Raw genomic sequence first — 22,593 nt, 5'->3', positions numbered from 1 at the left:
GAGAAATATAATGAGACATTGAGATCCGCATGGCAAAATATAAGGATTTGTTACAGGAGTATTCTGACTTCAGCCACTTACTCTGGGGGAAGTGAGGGCTCAAACCTCGAATGTTCTCAAGACGAGGGTCCCAGCTACTTGCAAAACATCAGCTCAACCTTTGGACAAGCTGCTCTTTATTTAGTAGCTAGTAAGTACTATTAATATGACCGCCTTTCAGTCTTCTCTATTTTAGTACGTCCTATCTTAGGTGGGATACTACACGAGACGACACTTCGTAAACGAAGGTCGTTCTATAAAACCACTTGTGACGTTACGTTGATTTATACGACACTATTGGGCATGAGAAGAACAGCCGGGGTTCTGATCATCCTTCTCCTCTTGATAGTCCGCTCACTGAATTTCCTTTCTATTGATCTGTGTAAACCTGCCTTGATCAGCCGACTTACTGATCTGAAAAAAAAATCATGGGTGTACATGGAGAATAACACCATTTCTGGCCACTATATGACTTGCATACTACATTTTTTTTTACAGTTTTCCCCTCTGCAGACTATCTCCAAATTTCAGTTGTCGCTGAGCTATTGGGTCAATAGTAACTGCTATGATGTCTCCAGTCCACTGCCCACACAGAAAAGAGGGAATCTGGTTCTCCTTTTGAATGTAGCATGGGAGACATCATTAATGAGCAGTGTAGCTGTGAATCCAGCATTGAGCGAGAGAAAATTACTAAAAAGGTGTGTGTCAATGCCTCTCACTCTCTGCTTTTTTCCCCTTTAGCGCTCTAAGAAAAAAAAGAGAAAGAAGGAGCGCTCCCTGTGCAATAACCACAGAGTGATTGACAGGATGGCAGGATGTATGTCGCTCACCTGGATTAGTTGTGAGTGGCACAACTCTGATGTAGATATATAGCCAAAATATGGAAGGCCGATGCACTCACATCCAGGGGGTGGAAGAGAGAATCAAGGCGCGGGAGGAAAATTGCGGTGGTGGTGTCCAGGTGCCGCCAAGTAAGAACGGTGGACCAAGTGTAAAGGATCGGATTTATTTTAAAAAGCTTTAAAACAATGCGTTTCGGAGTTGGATCCACTCCTTCTTCAGGTAATACAAGTCCACCGTTCCTCCTTGATAGTGTCTGGACACCACCATCGTGATTTTCCTTTTGCTCTCTGTAGACTTCAATAGTCAGCTGTAACCTGATCCCTCAGTGATCTGGCAGTTCACCTTGTTTTGACCAAAATAGATTATTTTGCTGTTTATATGGGTGTTTTTTTCCCCCAGAGTGAATGATGAGTTCAGGAGGTAAAGAAAGTGGAGAAGTATCAGATAAGTGGTAAAAGGAGAAAGATTTCTCAGCTCTGATATATTAAAAGGTTTCTTGTTGACTACTTAAAGGGATTTTCCAGCTGAAAAAATATATTCTTAAAAGGGCTTCAAGTGGTTAAAAAAAAAAAAAAAGGCAAAATGAAGGAAATTATAACTTACCCTCCCCAAGTCCCTGGGTGATTGGCTGAGCAGACATTTCCAGCGGGTCGGGACCTGGAAGCACAGACTAGCGGGACCGTGTAGGTGTCAGAACTGGGGATGACTGAGAGTATCATTTATGTGATTATTTTTAACCAATTGGGGTCCTTTTAAAGGGTATGTTCAAACAGTGTCTTTTTTTCTGATGTATTTAAGTGGGTCGACTCAGAAAAATGGCGGAAAAAGCACCAAAAGAATGGCCCTATTAATTTGTATGGGAAAACGACTCGCCGGTCATATGTTCAGGCTTTTCAATGTCTTTTAAAAGATGCCAAGTGTTTAAAAGAAGTGGCCCATCCACTCTTCTGGTAATTCCTGCCGGGAAGACAGGCAATACCTTACGGTAGGAGTCGATGGCAAGGTTAGCGAGATGTCAAGATGACGCCGGGGCTTCTTTTTATTTTTATTTTTTTTTCAAAAAAGTGCCGAAAATGCCAGAAAAAAAAAAAAGATATCTTCCATAAAAAAAAAAAAAAAAAAAGTCAAAAGAAGCAACTGAAATAAAACGTTTTTGATGTTGCAGATTTTCGGTTTTAGGTTACTTGCGCTTTTTCATCACGCTTTTTACTTGTTACTTGCACTTTTTTGTCTCTTTTTGGTGTCATGTTTTAAATAAAGTGGCTTTGTTTTAGGCTGTGTGCCCACGATGCGTTTTTTAAGCGTTTCCGCAGCGGCAATTTCGTTGCAGAAACACTTAAAAAACGCTTGGTAGAAGGTCTGCAATGTTCTCCAATGATAATCCGCATGTGCTGTGTACATGGTGCGGAAATTTCCGCTGCGGATTATCATTGCGGAAAAATCCACAGCACTACCAATTATTTTGCGTTTTTGCCATTGACTTGCATTGAAACGCTTAATATCTGCATGACTACATGTGCACATGCGGATATTATGCGATTCAATGTGCGGATGGTACCCGGGTCTGGAGAAGAGGAGACTCATCTAGACCCGGGTACCATAGTACCTGTAAAAAAAAAAAAGTATTAAAATAAAAAATATACATTATACTCACCTTCTGATGGCCCCCGGTCTCCATAGTGATGCGTCCTGGCTCCCTGGCAGCTCGTGATGGTCTAAAATGACCTGCCATGACATCATTTAGTCATGTGACGGGTCATGCGACTGCTGACGTCGGTGGTTGCGTGACCTGTCACATGACTAAATGACGTCATGGAAGGTCCTTTTACACAACCGCGAGACACCGGGAAGACCGGACGCACCGGAGAAGGAGACCGGGGGCCATCGGAAGGTGAGTATATGGTTTTTTTTTTTAATTTTTTACCATTTTCATTCTTTTTTTTAACTAACTTGGTCACACAATATAAATCCATGCCTTTTGCATGGATTTATATAGTGTGACCAAGTTGTCAAGCACTTTCCAAGTGATGCTAAAATCACAACCCGCATGCGGAAATGCATGTGAAGAACGCTTCATTTCCGCATGTCCCTGGCAGGAAAAACGCATGTACAATCCGCATGTACAATCCGCATGTACAATCCGCATGTACAATCCACATGCGTTTTTTCTGCCAGGAAGATGCAGAAACACTCAGGAAAAAATCCAGAGCATTATCTGCACCGTGGGCACATAGCCTTTGGCACTTTCTGAAATTTGGCTTTGGCAAAACTTTATTAACACAGTCGTGTGCGGATTACAAGCGTTTTTTACCTGCGGATTTTCTGCATCTAATGCAGTTCTATGGGGACATTTCACACATAAGTCAATTTCTCTAGAGATGTTGCGGATTTCAAACACGCACCACAGGTCAGATTACAAAGAGCAAAAACAACAAAAAAACCTTTGCAAATATGAAGAGTATAAGCGAATAAATAATTGGCTGGAAATCCCTTTTAATAACTCCGGTACATGTGGCATGCAAAGGCTCCAAATAAATATGGGAAGAAATCTGCTGCTACAAATTTGTTTCCAATTTGTTCTCTCTGATGAAACATGTGCAAATTTGGCCTTAAACATGTTACAAATGTAAAAAAAAAAAAGAAAACACATAAAAAAAAAATCCCAGCTTCAGCTTCTCAGACGGGAGAGCGCGCCAGAGCAAACCAAAAGCAAACTTCAGCCTGCGTTCACATGGAGGGTCCGTGATGGCCTGTGTTTCGCTGCATTTTTTAGCGGCATAATCATATAGCGTTTCGCCTGCAAAACTTTGGGGCCGTTACGATTTCTTGCAGATTTACTCTGTCTTGCAGGTAAAATGTCATTTTTTCCCCTGTAGAAATAACTGACTGAGCGGAGGAGCGCTGAAAAGATGGCAGCGACACCAGTGCTGCTGCGCTTGGTGACCTGAGAGTTGTAAATCAAAAGAAATCATAAGAGAAAGTTTGCATGTTGCTTTTTTTTTTTTTACCACAGTATTTTGAAATCGAGGCAAAATAAATTAGGAGACCCGGGGCCTGTGAGGGCATTGACGTCCATACTTATACCGGACGGAGGATGAGACGCAGCTGCACTGGCTAGAGCCGCACGGTGGGAGGGGGCGCAGCCACAACGCCTAGCGCCGTGCGGAGCAGGCGCAGCCACAACGCCTAGCGCCGTGCGGAGCAGGCGCAGCCACAACGCCTAGCGCCGTGCGGAGCAGGCGCAGCCACAACGCCTAGCGCCGTGCGGAGCAGGCGCAGCCACAACGCCTAGCGCCCTGCGGAGCAGGCGCAGCCACAACGCCTAGCGCCGTGCGGAGCAGGCGCAGCCACAACGCCTAGCGCCGTGCGGAGCAGGCGCAGCCACAACGCCTAGCGCCGTGCGGAGCAGGCGCAGCCACAACGCCTAGCGCCGTGCGGAGGAGGCGCAGCCACAACGCCTAGCGCCGTGCGGAGGAGGCGCAGCCACAACGCCTAGCGCCGTGCGGAGGAGGCGCAGCCACAACGCCTAGCGCCGTGCGGAGCAGGCGCAGCCACAACGCCTAGCGCCGTGCGGAGGAGGCGCAGCCACAACGCCTAGCGCCGTGCGGAGGAGGCGCAGCCACAACGCCTAGCGCCGTGCGGAGGAGGCGCAGCCACAACGCCTAGCGCCGTGCGGAGGAGGCGCAGCCACAACGCCTAGCGCCGTGCGGAGGAGGCGCAGCCACAACGCCTAGCGCCGTGCGGAGGAGGCGCAGCAACAATGTCTAGTGCCGTGCAGCAACGTTACGCTACCAAGTAAAGCGTTAATTGATTGGTTCACAAAGCAAAGTGCAAAATCGAAAACAGGCGCCCCTCAGCGAACGAGGCAGGACGGGGCCAAAAACCATTCAGCCGCACAATGGGTATCTGAGCAGAGCGCACTGCGGCTGTGGTACCTGATCGGGTACATTTCAGGCGTTCCTGCCATGGATGACTGGTGATATAAACCACAAAATAAAATAAAAAATGACTGAAAACCGCGTTGTGCGCTGGTCACATTTCTGCCCACCTGCAGGAACCTGATACCACATCCTCATTCACATCCTGAATACGATAAAACCCATCTGCGCTGCGTCCAAGGACCACGTATCGGGCGACACCGTAGAGGGTCGTCACAGCTGAGGGTCGTCCTGCCATCCCCGCTACCTCCATCACTAGCCCTCGCCTCCAGGTAACAGGACAATGTCTTTTGAGTTGCACCAAAGTGTTGCAAGATGTTATAAAGTTTGTCTGCCGCTTTTAGACGCATGTTCAGACGGCGCGGCGGAATGCGGCACAATATGGCGCATGTAATAGTGAATGTGACGCGGGGTCAGCACCTTGTACCTGCCGGTAGATGTGACAGCACCGGGCCCTGAGGCTCCCATACAATATATACAGCAGGGGATGGACACAATCCCAGGACTGAGCCATTGTTAGCCCCTCATTTGTCACACACAGCGCTATATATAGGAGCGCAGCGATAGCACAGGATGGATCACCGGCCCCGCTCCTACCTCCTTACTCCCGGTCACAGAGATGGACACCGGGCTCCGCCGCTCGCATCCTCCACCTCCTCCGGGCGCCGCTACAGCTGAGAGGGAGCAGCGCCCGACAGCGCTCAGCACCGACACGAAGCCACGCCCCCGCAGCTGCCAGTCACATTCGAGCATGCGCACAGCACATCCCTGCACGGGGACAGATGGTTTCCGATTGGTTGCTAGGATCACCCTCCTGTTACTAAGCGCACCTCGCCTAAACAGCAGGGGAATTAGCTCAAATGGTAGAGCGCTCGCTTAGCATGCGAGAGGTAGCGGGATCGATGCCCGCATTCTCCAAGAAGTTTTGCGTTTGTTTTTTTTCCCACATTTCAAATTTTACCATTTTAATGCAAGAAAATCACAATGTGTCCTGATATAAAGACAAAAGACTCGTGACCAGGCTCTTTTATAACAACAATATTGAAGATTTCCCAGTGATCAGTTACCCAGTTAATAATTAAAAGGGTCTCTTTAACCCTTTTCTCTCCAGGGCCATTTTTTTTACAATTCGTTTTTTTATGTTCATCTTTAATGTACAAGTTTTTTTTTTATTTTTTGTAGTTTTGAATAAAAAAATAGGGTGAAATTCTAAAAAAAAAAAAAAAAAAAAAAAAATTGTAATTTTTATAGCAGCCGTCATCATGTAGGAAAAAATAATCCGGCAATGATTCCTCAGGTCAGTAAGATGGCAGCAATACCGAACTTGTACAGGTTTTTTTAAAAATTAAATTGATTTAATTAAAAATGATTTGTGTCACCATCCGACCAGACTTTGATGCAGATGTGACGAAACCAGATCCGTTCGTTTTTATTTTGCTTTTTTTTTTTTTTTTTTTTTTTAATTGCGGGAGGCGTCGGAGCAGATGATCCATTTATAGGTCGCATTCGGGGATTGACATTTAAAGGGTTGTTCAGGTGGTCATGTGACTACAAATATGCGATTTGCATACTTCCGGCCACATTCCGACTAGACGTGTCCAGCTTTGCTCAATACACTTGTATTGAGTGAGGCTGCGCACGACTAGTTGGCATGTGACCGCATGTATGCAATTCGCATATTTGCAGCCACGAACCCACTGGTCCCAGAGCCAGAGAATCCTGACAGCGAGCACTACACAGGATACAAGTCTGCAGGCAACTAGAGTGATGGCAGAATTGTGCCCCAAGCCTGGACGACCCCTTTAAACGGGCAAACAGTCACGCAGCTCAGCAGGCAGTATCACACATGATAGATTAGATACACGGCTCAGCAGACAGTATCACACATGATGGGATTAGATACACGGCTCAGCAGACAGTATCACAGGATAGGATTAGATACACGGTTCAGCAGACCAGGGGCGGAGCTACCGCCCGTGCAGCCGGTTCATTGAACGGGGGCCCCGAGGGAGAGGGGGCCCCTCCAGCAGGGCCGCCATCAGGTTATAACTGTCCTGACTCCAGTATGGGGCCCGGCCAGTAGGGGCCCCCTCGGGGGCCCCCCTCTTGTGCGTCTCTCTCCTCATGGGGCCCCCGGCCCCATGCTATGCGCCGGGTCCGGGACATTTCAGCGCTGAGCTGCACTGTTGCAGCAGCGCCTTCATGATTCCCCTGACTTCCGGTCATGTGACGGTGCCGTCACATGGCCGGAAGTCAGGAGAACCTGCTGTCAGCGATTTGGACGAGCGCCAGGATTCTGCAGGGATCGCATGGGGGTAAGTATAACAAGTTTTTTTTTTTTTAAAATACAATTAACTAGGAGTGGAGAGATGGGAGATGCACATGTGTGTGTGTGGGGGGGAGATGGGAGATGCACATGTGTGTGTGTGTGTGTGTGGGGGGGGGGAGATGGGAGATGCACATGTGTGTGTGTGTGTGTGTGTGTGAGGGGGGGAGATGGGAGATGCACATGTGTGTGTGTGGGGGGGGGGAGATGGGAGATGCACATGTGTGTGTGTGGGGGGGGGAGATGGGAGATGCACATGTGTGTGTGTGTGGGGGGGGAGATGGGAGATGCACATGTGTGTGTGTGTGTGTGTGGGGGGGAGATGGGAGATGCACATGTGTGGGGGGGGGGAGATGGGAGATGCACATGTGTGTGTGTGTGGGGGGGGGAGATGGGAGATGCACATGTGTGTGTGTGTGTGTGGGGGGGAGATGGGAGATGCACATGTGTGTGTGTGTGGGGGGAGATGGGAGATGCACATGTGTGTGTGGGGGGGGGAGATGGGAGATGCACATGTGTGTGTGGGGGGGGGGAGATGGGAGATGCACATGTGTGTGTGTGGGGGGGGAGATGGGAGATGCACATGTGTGTGTGTGGGGGGGGATGGGAGATGCACATGTGTGTGTGGGGGGAGATGGGAGATGCACATGTGTGGGGGGGGAGATGGGAGATGCACATGTGTGTGGGGGGGGAGATGGGAGATGCACATGTGTGTGTGGGGGGGGGAGATGGGAGATGCACATGTGTGTGTGGGGGGGGGAGATGGGAGATGCACGTGTGTGTGTGGGGGGGAGATGGGAGATGCACGTGTGTGTGTGGGGGGGAGATGGGAGATGCACATGTGTGTGTGGGGGGGGATGGGAGATGCACATGTGTGTGGGGGGGGATGGGAGATGCACATGTGTGTGTGGGAGGAGATGGGAGATGCACATGTGTGTGTGGGAGGAGATGGGAGATGCACATGTGTGTGTGGGGGGGAGATGGGAGATGCACATGTGTGTGTGGGGGGAGATGGGAGATGCACATGTGTGTGTGGGGGGAGATGGGAGATGCACATGTGTGTGTGGGGGGAGATGGGAGATGCACATGTGTGTGTGGGGGGAGATGGGAGATGCACATGTGTGTGTGTGTGGGGGGGAGATGGGAGATGCACATGTGTGTGTGGGGGGGGAGATGTGTAGCACCCTGAGGATTCGGCTGCTGCAGGGGTATTGCACCTCAACCCAGAGGTGTGATATTCCACTCCCGGGTAAGGATGGAGTGTGGAACTGAGCTCGGTAGGCTGCATGCACTACATACATCCCATTTCCGAGGAACAGGCCGACGGTACTCCCACTTAGAAATGTGCAGGTACGACCGAGTCTGTTCCTGGCTGGAGTGGGAGGGGGGTGGTACATCCCATGTAGTGTAGGGGCAGATAGGGGGAGCAGCCTGGGTAAAGATAGGAGCTCATTGGGTGCTGGTCACCTGAGCTCACACATAGAGGGTGTATATAAGGTGGGCACCAACTAGAATCAGGGTCAGACGCAGAGAGTCAGTCAGATGCAGAGAACAAGACAGCTGCAGAGGAGCAGACAGCAAGCAGAGAGGAAGTCAGCCTGCAGCAAGAGAGAGGCCCAGAGTGAGAGAGGAGAAGAGAAGGAGTACCCAGAGGGGAAAACAGAGAGGACCCAAGAACCCAAATTAAAGCACTGGGTGAGGAGTCGGCACAGGGTACCGGATCCCAAGCTGGTGGGGGCAGAAAACACACCCCAGCCAGAGACCGGAGACCGTGGGCAGCGTTTGCCACGGTCACCCATCACATTCACCCCGAAGGCACACCACATGAAGGGTCAGGGAACCCAGGGCCAAGGGTGTCCCAACAGAAGGCCCGAGGGAGCTGGACCTAGGTGAATCACTGGTGGGGACGGCTGAAGAAAGGACAGAGGGAGAGCTCAGGGCCACGCTCCGGACTTGTTTGGGGGTTGGCTGGATCCAGGACCTGGTGGACGCAGCACGGCTCGGGTGGTCACTAGCAGCTGGAGTGACCAGTACAACATCTGCAGTAAGTAAACACCCTTAACTGCACAACCCGAGTCTGTCTTCATTGTCGGCTGCACCGCACCACCACAACCCCCATCCTCTGCGCCTGTCCCCTCTGAGGCTATACCCCTCCCGTTGGGGGTGATCCCACCAAGCTGCGCATCCACCATCAGCCTCAGCGGACCCTGCTGCAGCGGCGGCCACAGTGACCGCATCACAACGGGTGGCGTAGTCGACACAAAAGAACTTTAGTAACATCTGTAAAGCTGCCACATAACACTGAGCTTGACGCCCTGGGCACGGGGCCGGGTCACAGCCGCTCGGAGACTACAACCCCCCATCTGATCCGGTGCCGGGTATTCCCCTCAAAAAGGAATATGTCCCAGGGGGTGCGTCAACTTTGGCGTAGTCGGCAGGATTACGTGCCCACAACAACCGGGTACTGCGTGCCTGAAGAAAAGTGCAAGTTTACCTCAGAAAGAAGTCTCCCGCCGGTTCCGGAGGGTCCACGCCATCGGACTCCATCACCAGTCGTTTCCCGCCGATTGTCCGCCATTTCCAGCTTGTTCCCGCCATCTGCAGAGTTTCCCGCCACTGGGCGACGCTTCCCGCCAAAACCGCAGATTTCCCGCCTTGGAAGAGCAGCGGACGCCATTATGGGCGTGCCAAAGGAGGACAAGAGGCCACCTCCCATCGTGGGCCGGGACAGAAAATGGCGCCAAAAGTGGAAACCGCCCCCACCAACAGAGACTGTGATGCTGGAGGTGTCTGTCAGCGTGAAAGAACTACCCCTGGAGCTGACAGTCACCGAGTTGCCCCGGGACCGCCCTCTAAGTGGGAGGAGACGAAAGAGAAGAGAAAAGATGGGTGTCGCTTGGAGCAGTCTGGAGCGAGCGCACCCGGAGGCAGGAAGCCTGGAGAGGAGCAGCAGAAAAGCTCACCCGGAGATGGAGAGAAAGCAGAACAGCACCGGCCCGCTGGCCAGGAGTCTGCTAGAGACCGAGGAAGGAGGGCAGAGCAGCACCGGCCCGCTGGCCAGGAGCCTGCCGAGAGCAGAGCAGAGCAGCACCGACCCGATGGTCAGGAGCCTGCTAGAGTCCACAACCCCGCTAGGTCTAGCGGAGATCTTAGCGCAGCTCCCCCGAGACCGGGAGTGTGCACAGACTGCCCTGGAGGGCCTCGCACGGAGGATGGCCCGGGTACAGCGCGAGATACTGGCGGAGTGGAGCCGGGAGATGGCCCAGCAAGCAGAGACCAGTCAACGGAGCACGCTACCCTGGAAGAGGAAGCAGACCGCCTCTGAGGATGGCGCGGGAGGACCCAAGGCCGGAGACGGCGCCGAGGAGGGAGCCGAACGCATGGAGGCAGGTAAAGGGGACGCCTATACCCCAAGCCGTGACACCGCTCACCTGCCCCAGCTCCCCGTCGCAGAGCCCGAAAGTCCCCCTGCTGTGCCCGTAGCCGCCACGTCACCGCTATGGACTAGGCCCCGACCGGAAGCCGCCGCAGCGACCCCTGTGACGTCACGCGCCTCGACCCGGAGCGTGACAAAGCAGGAAATACCACCAGCCTGGTCGCAAGGCCTAGTACCCCCGGGCGCCGCATCACCAACAGCGCCCCCTACCTCCGCGGAGCCTCCGGCCTGGCCGCAAGGCCAGGTAGCCCAGGGCGCCGCCGTCCTAACGGTGCCCTTCACCTTCCAGGTGCCCCAGGCCTGGCCGCAAGGCCTGGGCAACCCGGGCGCCACCACCACCGCGCCCGCGCCCGCAATACCAAGGGTGCCACACCTGGGGAAGGACTTGTTCAGCCAGCTCACATGGCCGGACGGGCGGCCCTTCATCTGGCCCGAAGGATACCATGAGCTGGAACGGCAGCAGAGACTAAGACCCCTGGATGAACCCCTGATTCCGGCTCCAAAGCCCGTGGCACGGATCTCGCCCCCGCTAGCGGAAGCGCAGTTTGAGTGGGACCCCACTGGAGAAGATCTAATGGGGTTCACTCAGGAAACTAGGGCAGCTGCAGCAGACCGCGCCGAGTGTTGCCGACAGCAGCTCGAGGAGTTCGCGAGGGAGCGGAGAGAGAGGCGGGTCCGGGAACAACAGGCCCAAATAAGGAGCGCCGAGCAAAAGAGCCGGACCAGGAGGGACCCCCGTGCAGCGCACAGTCCCCGTACCACCGGGACTGTCATCAAGTTTAACCAGCAGCACGGGTGGGGCTTCATTCGAGACAACAACACCCACGGCGACGTCTTTGTCACGCGCAGAGACGTGGAGTCCCATCTGCCGGAGGGGCACAGAGGTCGTGACCTCTACATCGGAGATGAGGTCACCTTTACCCGGCACAAGTGTGCCAAAGGACCTTACGCCCTCCACGTACACCGCCTGACGGAGGAGGAGTTGCGGTGCGAGGAGGAGGAGCAAGAGGACCCGGACGGGTCTGAAGTTCAAAGAGCAGGAGGAAGACGCCGTTGAGTGCGGCAGAGCAGGTGCTGTAAATAAGTTACCCCATGGGGGTATAAAGAAACTGAAACTGTTGCTGCTAAAATAGTCCCCGTTGGGACCAGTGAACTGTTACCCGTTAACCCCTTCATCCTACAGGCTGAGGACTGTGAGCAGCCATTCCCTTCCCTCTACCTGGCCGAGGACTGAGAGCGGCCAACTTTCCCTGTATATAGTTGCGCGTCCTAAAGCGCCCCCTACCGGTTTTATAGAAAACCAGATTTTCTAAGAGACTGTCGCACTTTTCCCGGACACACGGTGCACAGTGTCCGGAGGAGGAACCAGAGACAAGAGAAGTCTACGAGAATGTTTATATAAAAAAGTTTTATATATATAATGTTTTATATGTTTTATATGTTTATATGAAAAATTTTGTATGTTTTGGTGTTATTTATGTCTTTACAGCCCGAGGACGTGCTGTGATTTACCAGGGGGGAATGTAGCACCCTGAGGATTCGGCTGCTGCAGGGGTATTGCACCTCAACCCAGAGGTGTGATATTCCACTCCCGGGTAAGGATGGAGTGTGGAACTGAGCTCGGTAGGCTGCATGCACTACATACATCCCATTTCCGAGGAACAGGCCGACGGTACTCCCACTTAGAAATGTGCAGGTACGACCGAGTCTGTTCCTGGCTGGAGTGGGAGGGGGGTGGTACATCCCATGTAGTGTAGGGGCAGATAGGGGGAGCAGCCTGGGTAAAGATAGGAGCTCATTGGGTGCTGGTCACCTGAGCTCACACATAGAGGGTGTATATAAGGTGGGCACCAACTAGAATCAGGGTCAGACGCAGAGAGTCAGTCAGATGCAGAGAACAAGACAGCTGCAGAGGAGCAGACAGCAAGCAGAGAGGAAGTCAGCCTGCAGCAAGAGAGAGGCCCAGAGTGAGAGAGGAGAAGAGAAGGAGTACCCAGAGGGGAAAACAGAGAGGACCCAAGAACCCAAATTAAAGCACTGGGTGAGGAGTCGGCACAGGGTACCGGATCCCAAGCTGGTGGGGGCAGAAAACACACCCCAGCCAGAGACCGGAGACCGTGGGCAGCGTTTGCCACGGTCACCCATCACATTCACCCCGAAGGCACACCACATGAAGGGTCAGGGAACCCAGGGCCAAGGGTGTCCCAACAGAAGGCCCGAGGGAGCTGGACCTAGGTGAATCACTGGTGGGGACGGCTGAAGAAAGGACAGAGGGAGAGCTCAGGGCCACGCTCCGGACTTGTTTGGGGGTTGGCTGGATCCAGGACCTGGTGGACGCAGCACGGCTCGGGTGGTCACTAGCAGCTGGAGTGACCAGTACAACATCTGCAGTAAGTAAACACCCTTAACTGCACAACCCGAGTCTGTCTTCATTGCCGGCTGCACCGCACCACCACAACCCCCATCCTCTGCGCCTGTCCCCTCTGAGGCTATACCCCTCCCGTTGGGGTTGACCCCACCAAGCTGCGCATCCACCATCAGCCTCAGCGGACCCTGCTGCAGCGGCGGCCACAGTGACCGCATCACAACGGGTGGCGTAGTCGACACAAAAGAACTTTAGTAACATCTGTAAAGCTGCCACATAACACTGAGCTTGACGCCCTGGGCACGGGGCCGGGTCACAGCCGCTCGGAGACTACAACCCCCCATCTGATCCGGTGCCGGGTATTCCCCTCAAAAAGGAATATGTCCCAGGGGGTGCGTCAGATGCACATGTGTGTGTGTGTGGGGGGGAGATGGGAGATGCACATGTGTGTGTGTGGGGGGGGAGATGGGAGATGCACGTGTGTGTGGGGGGGGAGATGGGAGATGCACATGTGTGTGGGGGGGGAGATGGGAGATGCACATGTGTGTGGGGGGGGATGGGAGATGCACATGTGTGTGGGGGGGAGATGGGAGATGCACATGTGTGTGGGGGGGGAGATGGGAGATGCACATGTGTGTGTGGGGGGAGATGGGAGATGCACATGTGTGTGGGGGGGTGGGAGATGCACATGTGTGTGTGGGGGGGGGGAGATGGGAGATGCACATGTGTGTGTGGGGGGGGGAGATGGGAGATGCACATGTGTGTGTGGGGGGGGAGATGGGAGATGCACATGTGTGTGGGGGGGGGGAGATGGGAGATGCACATGTGTGTGTGTGGGGGGGGGGAGATGGGAGATGCACATGTGTGTGTGGGGGGAGATGGGAGATGCACATGTGTGTGTGGGGGGAGATGGGAGATGCACATGTGTGTGTGTGGGGGGGGGGAGATGGGAGATGCACATGTGTGTGTGTGTGTGTGGGGGGGGAGATGGGAGATGCACATGTGTGTGTGGGGGGGGAGATGGGAGATGCACATGTGTGTGTGTGTGTGTGTGGGGGGGAGATGGGAGATGCACATGTGTGGGGGGGGGAGATGGGAGATGCACATGTGGGTGGGGATGAGAGAGGTGCACATGTGGTGGAGGGGGATGAGAGAGGTGCACATGTGGTGGAGGGGGATGAGAGAGGGGCACATGTGGGGGAGGTGGATGAGAGAGGGGCACATGTGGGGGAGGGGGTGAGAGATGTGCACATGGGGGGGATGAGAGCTGCACATGGGGGGGTTTGAGATCTGCACATGGGGGAATTGGGAGTAGGGGGATAATGAGCTGCACATAACGAATGTGGGGTGGGGGAGAGTAAATGATAAATGATGATGGGGTGGGGAGAGCACGGACATGATATAATGAATTGGGGCAGGGGGTGCATGTAAATATTGAATGCGGGGAGCAGGAAGTATAGAGTAGGGGGCGTTGCGGATGCAGGAGTGTGACTGGTAACAAATTGGCGGAAAGAGTAGAGGTTCTAATTAAATTATATATTAAGTGCCTATTTACAGTTAATGGGGGCACCGTGGTGGATTACAATTTATATTTGGAATGGTAGGTTGCATAATAACTAACCATATATTGATGGTGGATGCATGTCTGTATTCAGCTGCGTAATGTAGAAGTTGGGGAATGTGCTCTAGATAACTGTGTTATTTTATGCAGAGACGAGTCCTGGCTGGAAGACGTGATGGCGGTCTGTGCTGGATGAAGGAGAAAAGCGAAGATGAAGGACTTCACCTAGAGACGTCACCGGTGAGTCAGTCTATTACATGTACACTGTGTATAATGTCACTGGTGATCACTGTATTACCTGTACACTGACACTATATACAGAGCTCCTGTGTATAATGTCACTGGTGATCACTGTATTACCTGTACACTGACACTATATACAGAGCTCCTGTGTATAATTTCACTGGTGATCCCTGTATTACCTGTACACTGACACTATATACAGAGCTCCTGTGTATAATGTCACTGGTGATCCCTGTATTACCTGTACACTGACACTATATACAGAGCTCCTGTGTATAATGTCACTGATGATCACTGTATTACCTGTACACTATATACAGAGCTCCTGTGTATAATGTCACTGGTGATCACTGTATTACCTGTACACTGACACTATATACAGAGCTCCTGTGTATAATGTCACTGGTGATCCCTGTATTACCTGTACACTATATACAGAGCTCCTGTGTATAATGTCACTGGTGATCACTGTATTACCTGTACACTGACACTATATACAGAGCTCCTGTGTATAATTTCACTGGTGATCACTAGATTACCTGGACACTTACGTTATACATACCATGTATAGAGCTCCCGTGTATAATGACACTTATGGTAATATTAGTAATGTGGTGGTAATATTAGTAATGTAGTGGTAATATGTGGTCTGGTCATGGTGTGGCAGTTTTTCTCCCTTCTGTGTGGTATTATTCGGTCACTATGTTGTGGTAATATGTGGTCTGGTCATGGTGTGGCGGTATTACCTGTATGTGGTATTATTGGTCATTTAAAAAAAAAATGTATATGACACATTCCCTTAAAGAAAACTAAATAAAAATATATCTAAAAAGAGTATTGGATATTTTAAGAAAATTTTAATAGGTTAGAGTAGGGCCCGCCCAGAAGAGTCTACCTTATCGTGGTGGCGGCTTTAAAAATCTTTTGGCCAAAACAAAAGCTGATGGCTATGTATGTGGCGCCGTCACATGGCCGAACGTCAGGAGAACCTGGTGGCAGCGACATGGACGAGCGCCAGGATTCTGCAGGGATTGCATGGGGGTAAGTATAACAAGTTTTATTTTTTTTAAATACAATTAATTAACTAGGAGTGGGGGGAATCAGAGATGCACGGGGGGGATGAGAGATGCACATGGGGGGGGTGAGAGATGCACATGGGGGGGTGAGAGATGCACATGGGGGGGTGAGAGATGCACATGGGGGGGATGAGAGATGCACATGGGGGGGATGAGAGCTGCACATGGGGGGGGTGAGAGCTGCACATGGGGGGGGTGAGAGATGCACATGGGGGTTATGTTTACATAACTTTGTTGCCTTATGAAGGGCTGGGGGGGCCCCCCAAAATTTCTTGCACAGGGGCCCACTACAGTCTGTGTCCGCCCCTGCAGCAGACAGTATCACACATGATGGGATTAGATACAAAACTCAGCAGACAGTATCAAACAATATGGGATTAGATACACAGTTCAGCAGACAGTATCATATTGGATAGGATTAGATACACGGCTCAGCAGACAGTATCACACAGGATAGGATTAGATACACGGCTCAGCAGACAGTATCACACAGGATAGGATTAGATACACGGCTCAGCAGACAGTATCACACAGGATAGGATTAGATACACAGCTCAGCAGACAGTATCACACAGGATAGGATTAGATACACGGCTCAGCAGACAGTATCACACAGGAGAGAATTAGATACACGGTTCAGCAGACAGTATCACACATGAAGGGATTAGATACACAGTTCAGCAGACAGTATCACACAGGATAGGATTAGATACACAGCTCAGGACACAGTATAACACATGATAAGATTAGATACACGGCTCATCAGACAGTATCAAACAATACATCTGTCAAGTCAGCAGTCTTCCCCATGATTGTGAAGACTATTGAAACAGACTAAGGGACCTTTTTAAACACTTCAGAAACCTTTGCAGGTGTTTTTTGTTAATTATTCTAATTTTATGAGATAATGATGTTTGTGTTTTCATTGGCTATAAGCCATAATTATCAACATTAACAGAAATAAACACTTGAAATAGATCACTCTGTTTATAATGACTCTATATAATATATGAGTTTCACTGTTTGTGTTGAAGAACTGAAATAAATTAACTTTTTGATGATATTCGAATTTAGTGAGATGCACCTGTAGTTCCTGCTTGTACCTATTCACTGCTTGGGAAAGGTTGGTCATAACCAAAACGCTGTCACACCATGTGGGCTAAAAAACTTTTCTCTATCTATCTATCTATCTATCTATCTATCTATCTATCTATCTATCTATCTATCTATCTATCTATCTAAAACAAAAATTAATGTACAGCACCAGCAAAAAGACTTCAATGCGAGCTCCTCAGGCACATACGAGTCCACAATATATCCAAAATACGGAAACAGCACTCAAAAACTGGTGAAAAGGGTAGATGATTTTAGTAGCCTATACGACAACATTTCGGTCCGCAGTGGACCGAAACGTTGCCATATGGGCCATTAAAATCATCTACTTTTTTTCACCAGTTTTTGAGTTTTGGATATCTATCTACCTAACTATTGGACCTCTGGTCGGAGATGGTCTCCATATCACAGCGGCTCTATTATCTATCTATTATTGGGTGTGGTGGACGCTTGGACTTTCTAACCCATAAGTATTTAACAGCATTCATGTGGCTTGATGCTGGTATATTTATACCTATTTTATAAGGCTTATTTCTGAATATGCGATTTTTATACCTGCTTTTATTTTCCAAGGATATAAGTGAGTGGTATAGCTTAATCCTTTACCAGACTTCTCATTTATGTCCTGTGGGATATAGACAAACTAATTATGTGTATTTTATATATATATAGCCTTATTTACTGTGCCATGACTTATTGTTTAAAGGTTATACCTGATATAGAAAGCAGATATTCCGTGTTACCTTTTATATACTGTGCTCGCCCTTTATATTTTTATGGATACATTTTTCTGTGTATATCACATGATACGTATGCATTATACATAGCCTTTATATACACATCTTGTCCGGGTTTTGTCACATCTGTGGTTTTTGCCTACTTTTATGTTTGCATGTCATGTCATTTTATGGCCTGGTTTTATGATTTGTTTAAATAAAATGTATTTTTATACTTCATTTGGCCTGTGTATAACAATCTATCTATCTTTCTATCAGGGACGTACATAGAAATCATGGGGCCCCATAGCAGAAGCTCTAATTGCCCCGCCGCCCAAAAAAAAAAAAAAATTGTCTGTGTCACAGAAGAGCAGATCTCACAACTTTCCAGCCTTTACATAGTAATTTTACTCCTGCTGAAGTCCTAGATTCCTCTTCCATTGCCCCCATCAAGTATGATGCCAATAAAAGTGCCCCCCAAACACAGTATGATACCCCCATGGTGCATTCCTCCACATTAGCCTCCACATGCACAGTATGATGACCCTACTGTACCCCACCTCAACTCCCGACGCAAAGTATGGTGACCCCAACCAGAAGTGTATCTAGGTCTTCTGGCACCCGGGGCAAGAGTTCAGTTTGCAAGTATGAAAATCGCATATGAGTGACGTATCCATGTGATGACTGCTGAAACCGGCAAGCAGAGCTGAATCCTGACAGCGAGTATATTACCTCCTGTTAGGATTGGCCACAGGGCTTCATTTTACAACTAAAGGGCTCGTCCAGATTTGAGATGAAAGTCTGCAGTCAGTCTATGTGACTACTGGCTTCTGAATTCTCACAGCGCATGCACTGCACACTTTTAGGATTCTGCCTTGCACAAGCATGAGATTTGTATACTTCTGGCCACATTCTCACTAGACGTGTCCAGCCTTGCTGAATCCATTTTCATTGAGGCCACGCATGTCTAGTCGGCATGTGACCGCATGTATGCAAATATCCGGCCCCAGAGAATCCTGACAGTGTGCAGTGCGCACTGAGAGAAGTCAGAAAGAAGTCTGCAGTCACAGGATGACTGCAGACTCAGCACAAACCTGGACAACCCCTTTTAAGCTCCGAACATAAAAAAAATATGAGAATTAGTCAGTATCACAAATAACATTTACATCCAGGTACCTTATAGATGACGTTGTCTCTGGAGTCGTTCTCTTTCTTTTCTTCATCTTGTCCAGACTCCTTGATGACTTTTCTCATCCACAGACCGTCTCTGCAGACTTCCATCTTCTCCGGTCTTCTGCAGCACATCCCCACATGATGCCCTTAAAGATAGCAGTGTCATTAATAATGCTCCTGAATAATAATATCTGCCCTACACTGAGCCCCTGAATAAATAATTGCCCCTCATTATATTCCCTGCACAAAATATGACCCCCACACTGTCCCTCTTATGGTAAATGCCCTCCACACTGCCCCTCCTTTCCACACTGGGCCTCCTCTTCACACTGTCCTCTCACACTGTGTCCCCCATATAGGCCCAGTCTCTATACTGTGCCCCCTCATCACACTCCCCCCTCCTTAGCATACTGTTACCTCCTGGCTGTGCGCTTACACTGTCCCCCCCCCATACTAACCTCCACACTACTCAATCTCTATTCTGTGCCCACTGACACTTTTCTCCCCATACTGTCTTCTCGCTATTCCCCTCAATAGTCTCCTCACACGTTTCCTTCTCCCTCCTCATACATTTACCCTCTCACTTTCCATACTGCCTCCTCACACATTCCCCCCACCTCCCCATACTGTGTCCGCACCCATCCCCCCACTCATCATTCTGTGTCCGCACCTACTGTGTCTCCTTGCTCCCCGAATCTGTGTCCTCAAATCATCCCCCCGTTACGCTAAATCTCCCCCACACAGTAAATCCACCCCCAGACCCGTTACCCCCCCACAGAGTATATACCTCCAAAACAGTATATACTCCACAGTAAATCTCCCCGAGCCCTGTTACACTAAATCTCCCACACACAGTAAATCCCCATACACTAAATTCCCCTCAGCCTCACACAGTAAATACGCCCCCACACATACAGCGTAAATACCCCCCCCCCCCCCACAGAGTATATACCCCCTACACACTGTAATGCACACGCCCGGGCTGAGTGGCGTGTGTATGTAGTGATTCCACTGGACCGTGCCGGAGAGTGAATACCTGGAAGGGCGTAACTAAGTATCCACCCGATCCGACCAGGGTCGCACGACGGCATACGACGCCAGTGCACCAAGGAGGAACCGAGCAGAGGGACCAGGTGCTACTCCAGGACAGACCCCGGACACGGCTGTTGACCCACACAGGGGAATACAGGAACAGGCAGGTTAGGCTGGCACACAGACTGCTGGGTATAGGCAGACACGGCTGGTATGCAGACTGGCGGATGCTGGTAAGCACGACTGGTATGCAGGCAGGGAGGTACTGGCAGGTACGACAGGTTAGAGCACCGAGTGGATAGGACCTAGTACAGAGTGGGACTCAGGAACAGAACCGCAGATGCGGTGGACAAACAGCAGAGTGAGGCCGCCCAGAGCGGCGAGCAAGAGCAGAACAAGACGAGACCGCCTGGAGCGGTGAGCGAGAGAAGAGCAGGACAAGGCCGCCTGGAGCGGTGAGCGAGAGAGGAGCAGGACGAGACTGCCGAAGCAGCGAGCAAAGGGTCAGAGCAGAGCGAGACTGCCGGAGCAGCGAGCAAAGGGTCAGAGCAGAGAGAGATTGCCGGAGCAGCGAGCAAAGGGTCAGAGCAGAGCGAGACTGCCGAAGCAGCGAGCAAAGGGTCAGAGCAGAGCGAGACTGCCGGAGCAGCGAGCAAAGGGTCAGAGCAGAGCGAGACTGCCGGAGCAGCGAGCAAAGGGTCAGAGCAGAGCGAGACTGCTGGAGCAGCGAGCAAAGGGTCAGAGCAGAGCGAGACTGCCGGAGCAGCGAGCAAAGGGTCAGAGCAGAGCGAGACTGCCGGAGCAGCGAGCAAAGGGTCAGAGCAGAGCGAGACTGCCGGAGCAGTGAGCAAAGGGTCAGAGCAGAGCGAGACTGCCGGAGCAGCGAGCAAAGGGTCAGAGCAGAGCGAGACTGCCGGAGCAACGAGCAAAGGGTCAGAGCAGAGCGAGACTGCCGGAGCAGCGAGCAAAGGGGCAGAGCAGAGCGAGACTGCCGGAGCAGCGAGCAAAGGGTCAGAGCAGAGCGAGACTGCCGGAGCAGCGAGCAAAGGGTCAGAGCAGAGCGAGACTGCCGAAGCAGCGAGCAAAGGGTCAGAGCAGAGCGAGACTGCCGGAGCAGCGAGCAAAGGGTCAGAGCAGAGCGAGACTGCCGGAGCAGCGAGCAAAGGGTCAGAGCAGAGCGAGACTGCCGGAGCAGCGAGCAAAGGGTCAGAGCAGAGCGAGACTGCCGGAGCAGCGAGCAAAGGGTCAGAGCAGAGCGAGACTGCCGGAGCAGCGAGCAAAGGGTCAGAGCAGAGCGAGACTGCCGGAGCAGCGAGCAAAGGGTCAGAGCAGAGCGAGACTGCCGGAGCAGCGAGCAAAGGGTCAGAGCAGAGCGAGACTGCCGGAGCAGCGAGCAAAGGGTCAGAGCAGAGCGAGACTGCCGGAGCAGCGAGCAAAGGGTCAGAGCAGAGCAAGAACCGCCGGAGCGGGGAGCAAGGCAGAGCAGAGGGGACAGGGCTCTGTTCACACGAAACAGACTGGAAGGGAAAGGCAGAACCAGGTACACACAGGATACTTGCAATGAAGTAGCGAGTGGACTCTAAACTCACAAACGGGAGTACAGGGACAACGAGTAGGAGTTAGGTACGGGATCAGATTCTGCAGGAAAAGGGAAGGTACGGACATAGAGAAAAACAGGTAACAGGCTAGGAGAGTATTCAGACAAGAACAGACACAGCAGCAAGATACAGGAGCGGGTCTAGGTATGCGGCCCCTAGAAGGTAGAAAGAAAAGGCTAGGAGCGTGTTCAGACAGGAACAGGCAAGATACAGGAACGGGTCTAGGTATGCGGCCCCTAGAAGGCGGAAAGAACAGGCAAGGAGCGTGTTCACACTGGCCTGGAAATACAGCCTCCAGGATAGGCAGAAGACAACAGGCTAGAAGATAGTTCAGACAGGACACAGTTCAGACACGGGAACTGATACCGCAAGGCAGGAAGCATAGACAGGACCTGGCACATCAGTGACAAGAAGCCAACTGACAGAACACAATGCTCTGGCATGGATTCCAGGGAGGAGCTGGGTTAAATACCAGGTGACAGACAGCAATAGGCTGATGACGCATTAGGGGTGTGTCAGCAGCAGCTACAAGAAGCAGGAAGTGATCTGGCACCGCCCTTAAGCAGCAGAAACAAAGGCAAGCAGACAGCATGGAGGGAAGCCAGGCTAGCAGACTGGACTGGAGATCAAATGCGCGCTCTTGCACAGTGGGAGATGAACCACCATGCAAGGACGCCGCCAGGTATGTTACACACACACAGTATATACACTGCCACAGTAAATACCCCCCCCCCACACACACACGCACAGTATATATACCCCCATGGTAAATATATACAGTGGGTACGGAAAGTATTCAGACTCCTTTAAATTTTTCACTCTTTGTTTCATTGCAGCCATTTGGTAAATTCTGAAAAGTTTATTTTTTTCTCATTAAAGTACACTCTGCACCCCATCTTGACTGAAACCCCCCCACAGAAATGTAGAAAATTTTGCAAATTTATTAAAAAAGAAAAACTGAAATATCACATGGTCATAAGTATTCAGACCCTTTGCTCAGTATTGAGTAGACGCACCCTTTTGAGCTAGTACAGCCATGAGTCTTCTTGGGAATGATGCAACAAGTTTTTCACACCTGGATTTGGGGATCCTCTGCCATTCTTCCTTGGAGATCCTCTCCAGTTCCGTCAGGTT

At 51.1% G+C, this 22,593-nt stretch overlaps 2 protein-coding genes and 1 non-coding gene across 4 annotated transcripts in view; 2 read left to right on the top strand and 1 right to left on the bottom strand.

The window, feature by feature from the left end:
* The window catches only part of LOC141173869 (uncharacterized), a 59,579-nt gene extending 54,006 nt beyond the window's left edge, over positions 1-5,573 (bottom strand). For both annotated transcript variants that reach the window (XM_073658389.1, XM_073658390.1), the window contains exon 1: positions 5,418-5,573. The gene's annotated coding sequence lies outside the window, so the exon portion shown is untranslated. The remainder of the gene's footprint in view (positions 1-5,417) is intronic.
* A 92-nt stretch (positions 5,574-5,665) lies between these two features.
* On the top strand, positions 5,666-5,738 carry TRNAA-AGC (transfer RNA alanine (anticodon AGC)). Its single transcript has one exon. It is a non-coding gene; the product is annotated as a tRNA-Ala (tRNA).
* An 8,903-nt stretch (positions 5,739-14,641) lies between these two features.
* The window catches only part of LOC141174548 (uncharacterized), a 28,627-nt gene continuing 20,675 nt past the window's right edge, over positions 14,642-22,593 (top strand). The window contains exon 1 of the mRNA XM_073659485.1: positions 14,642-14,748. The gene's annotated coding sequence lies outside the window, so the exon portion shown is untranslated. The remainder of the gene's footprint in view (positions 14,749-22,593) is intronic.

Source organism: Phyllobates terribilis, unplaced genomic scaffold, assembly GCF_046119375.1.
Source record: "Phyllobates terribilis strain yellow unplaced genomic scaffold, ASM4611937v1 Scaffold_13__5_contigs__length_258822181, whole genome shotgun sequence".
NCBI lineage: Eukaryota > Metazoa > Chordata > Amphibia > Anura > Dendrobatidae > Phyllobates > Phyllobates terribilis.
The sequence above is the reverse complement of the archived record's forward strand: the minus strand, read 5'-3'. Positions and strand labels throughout refer to the sequence as shown.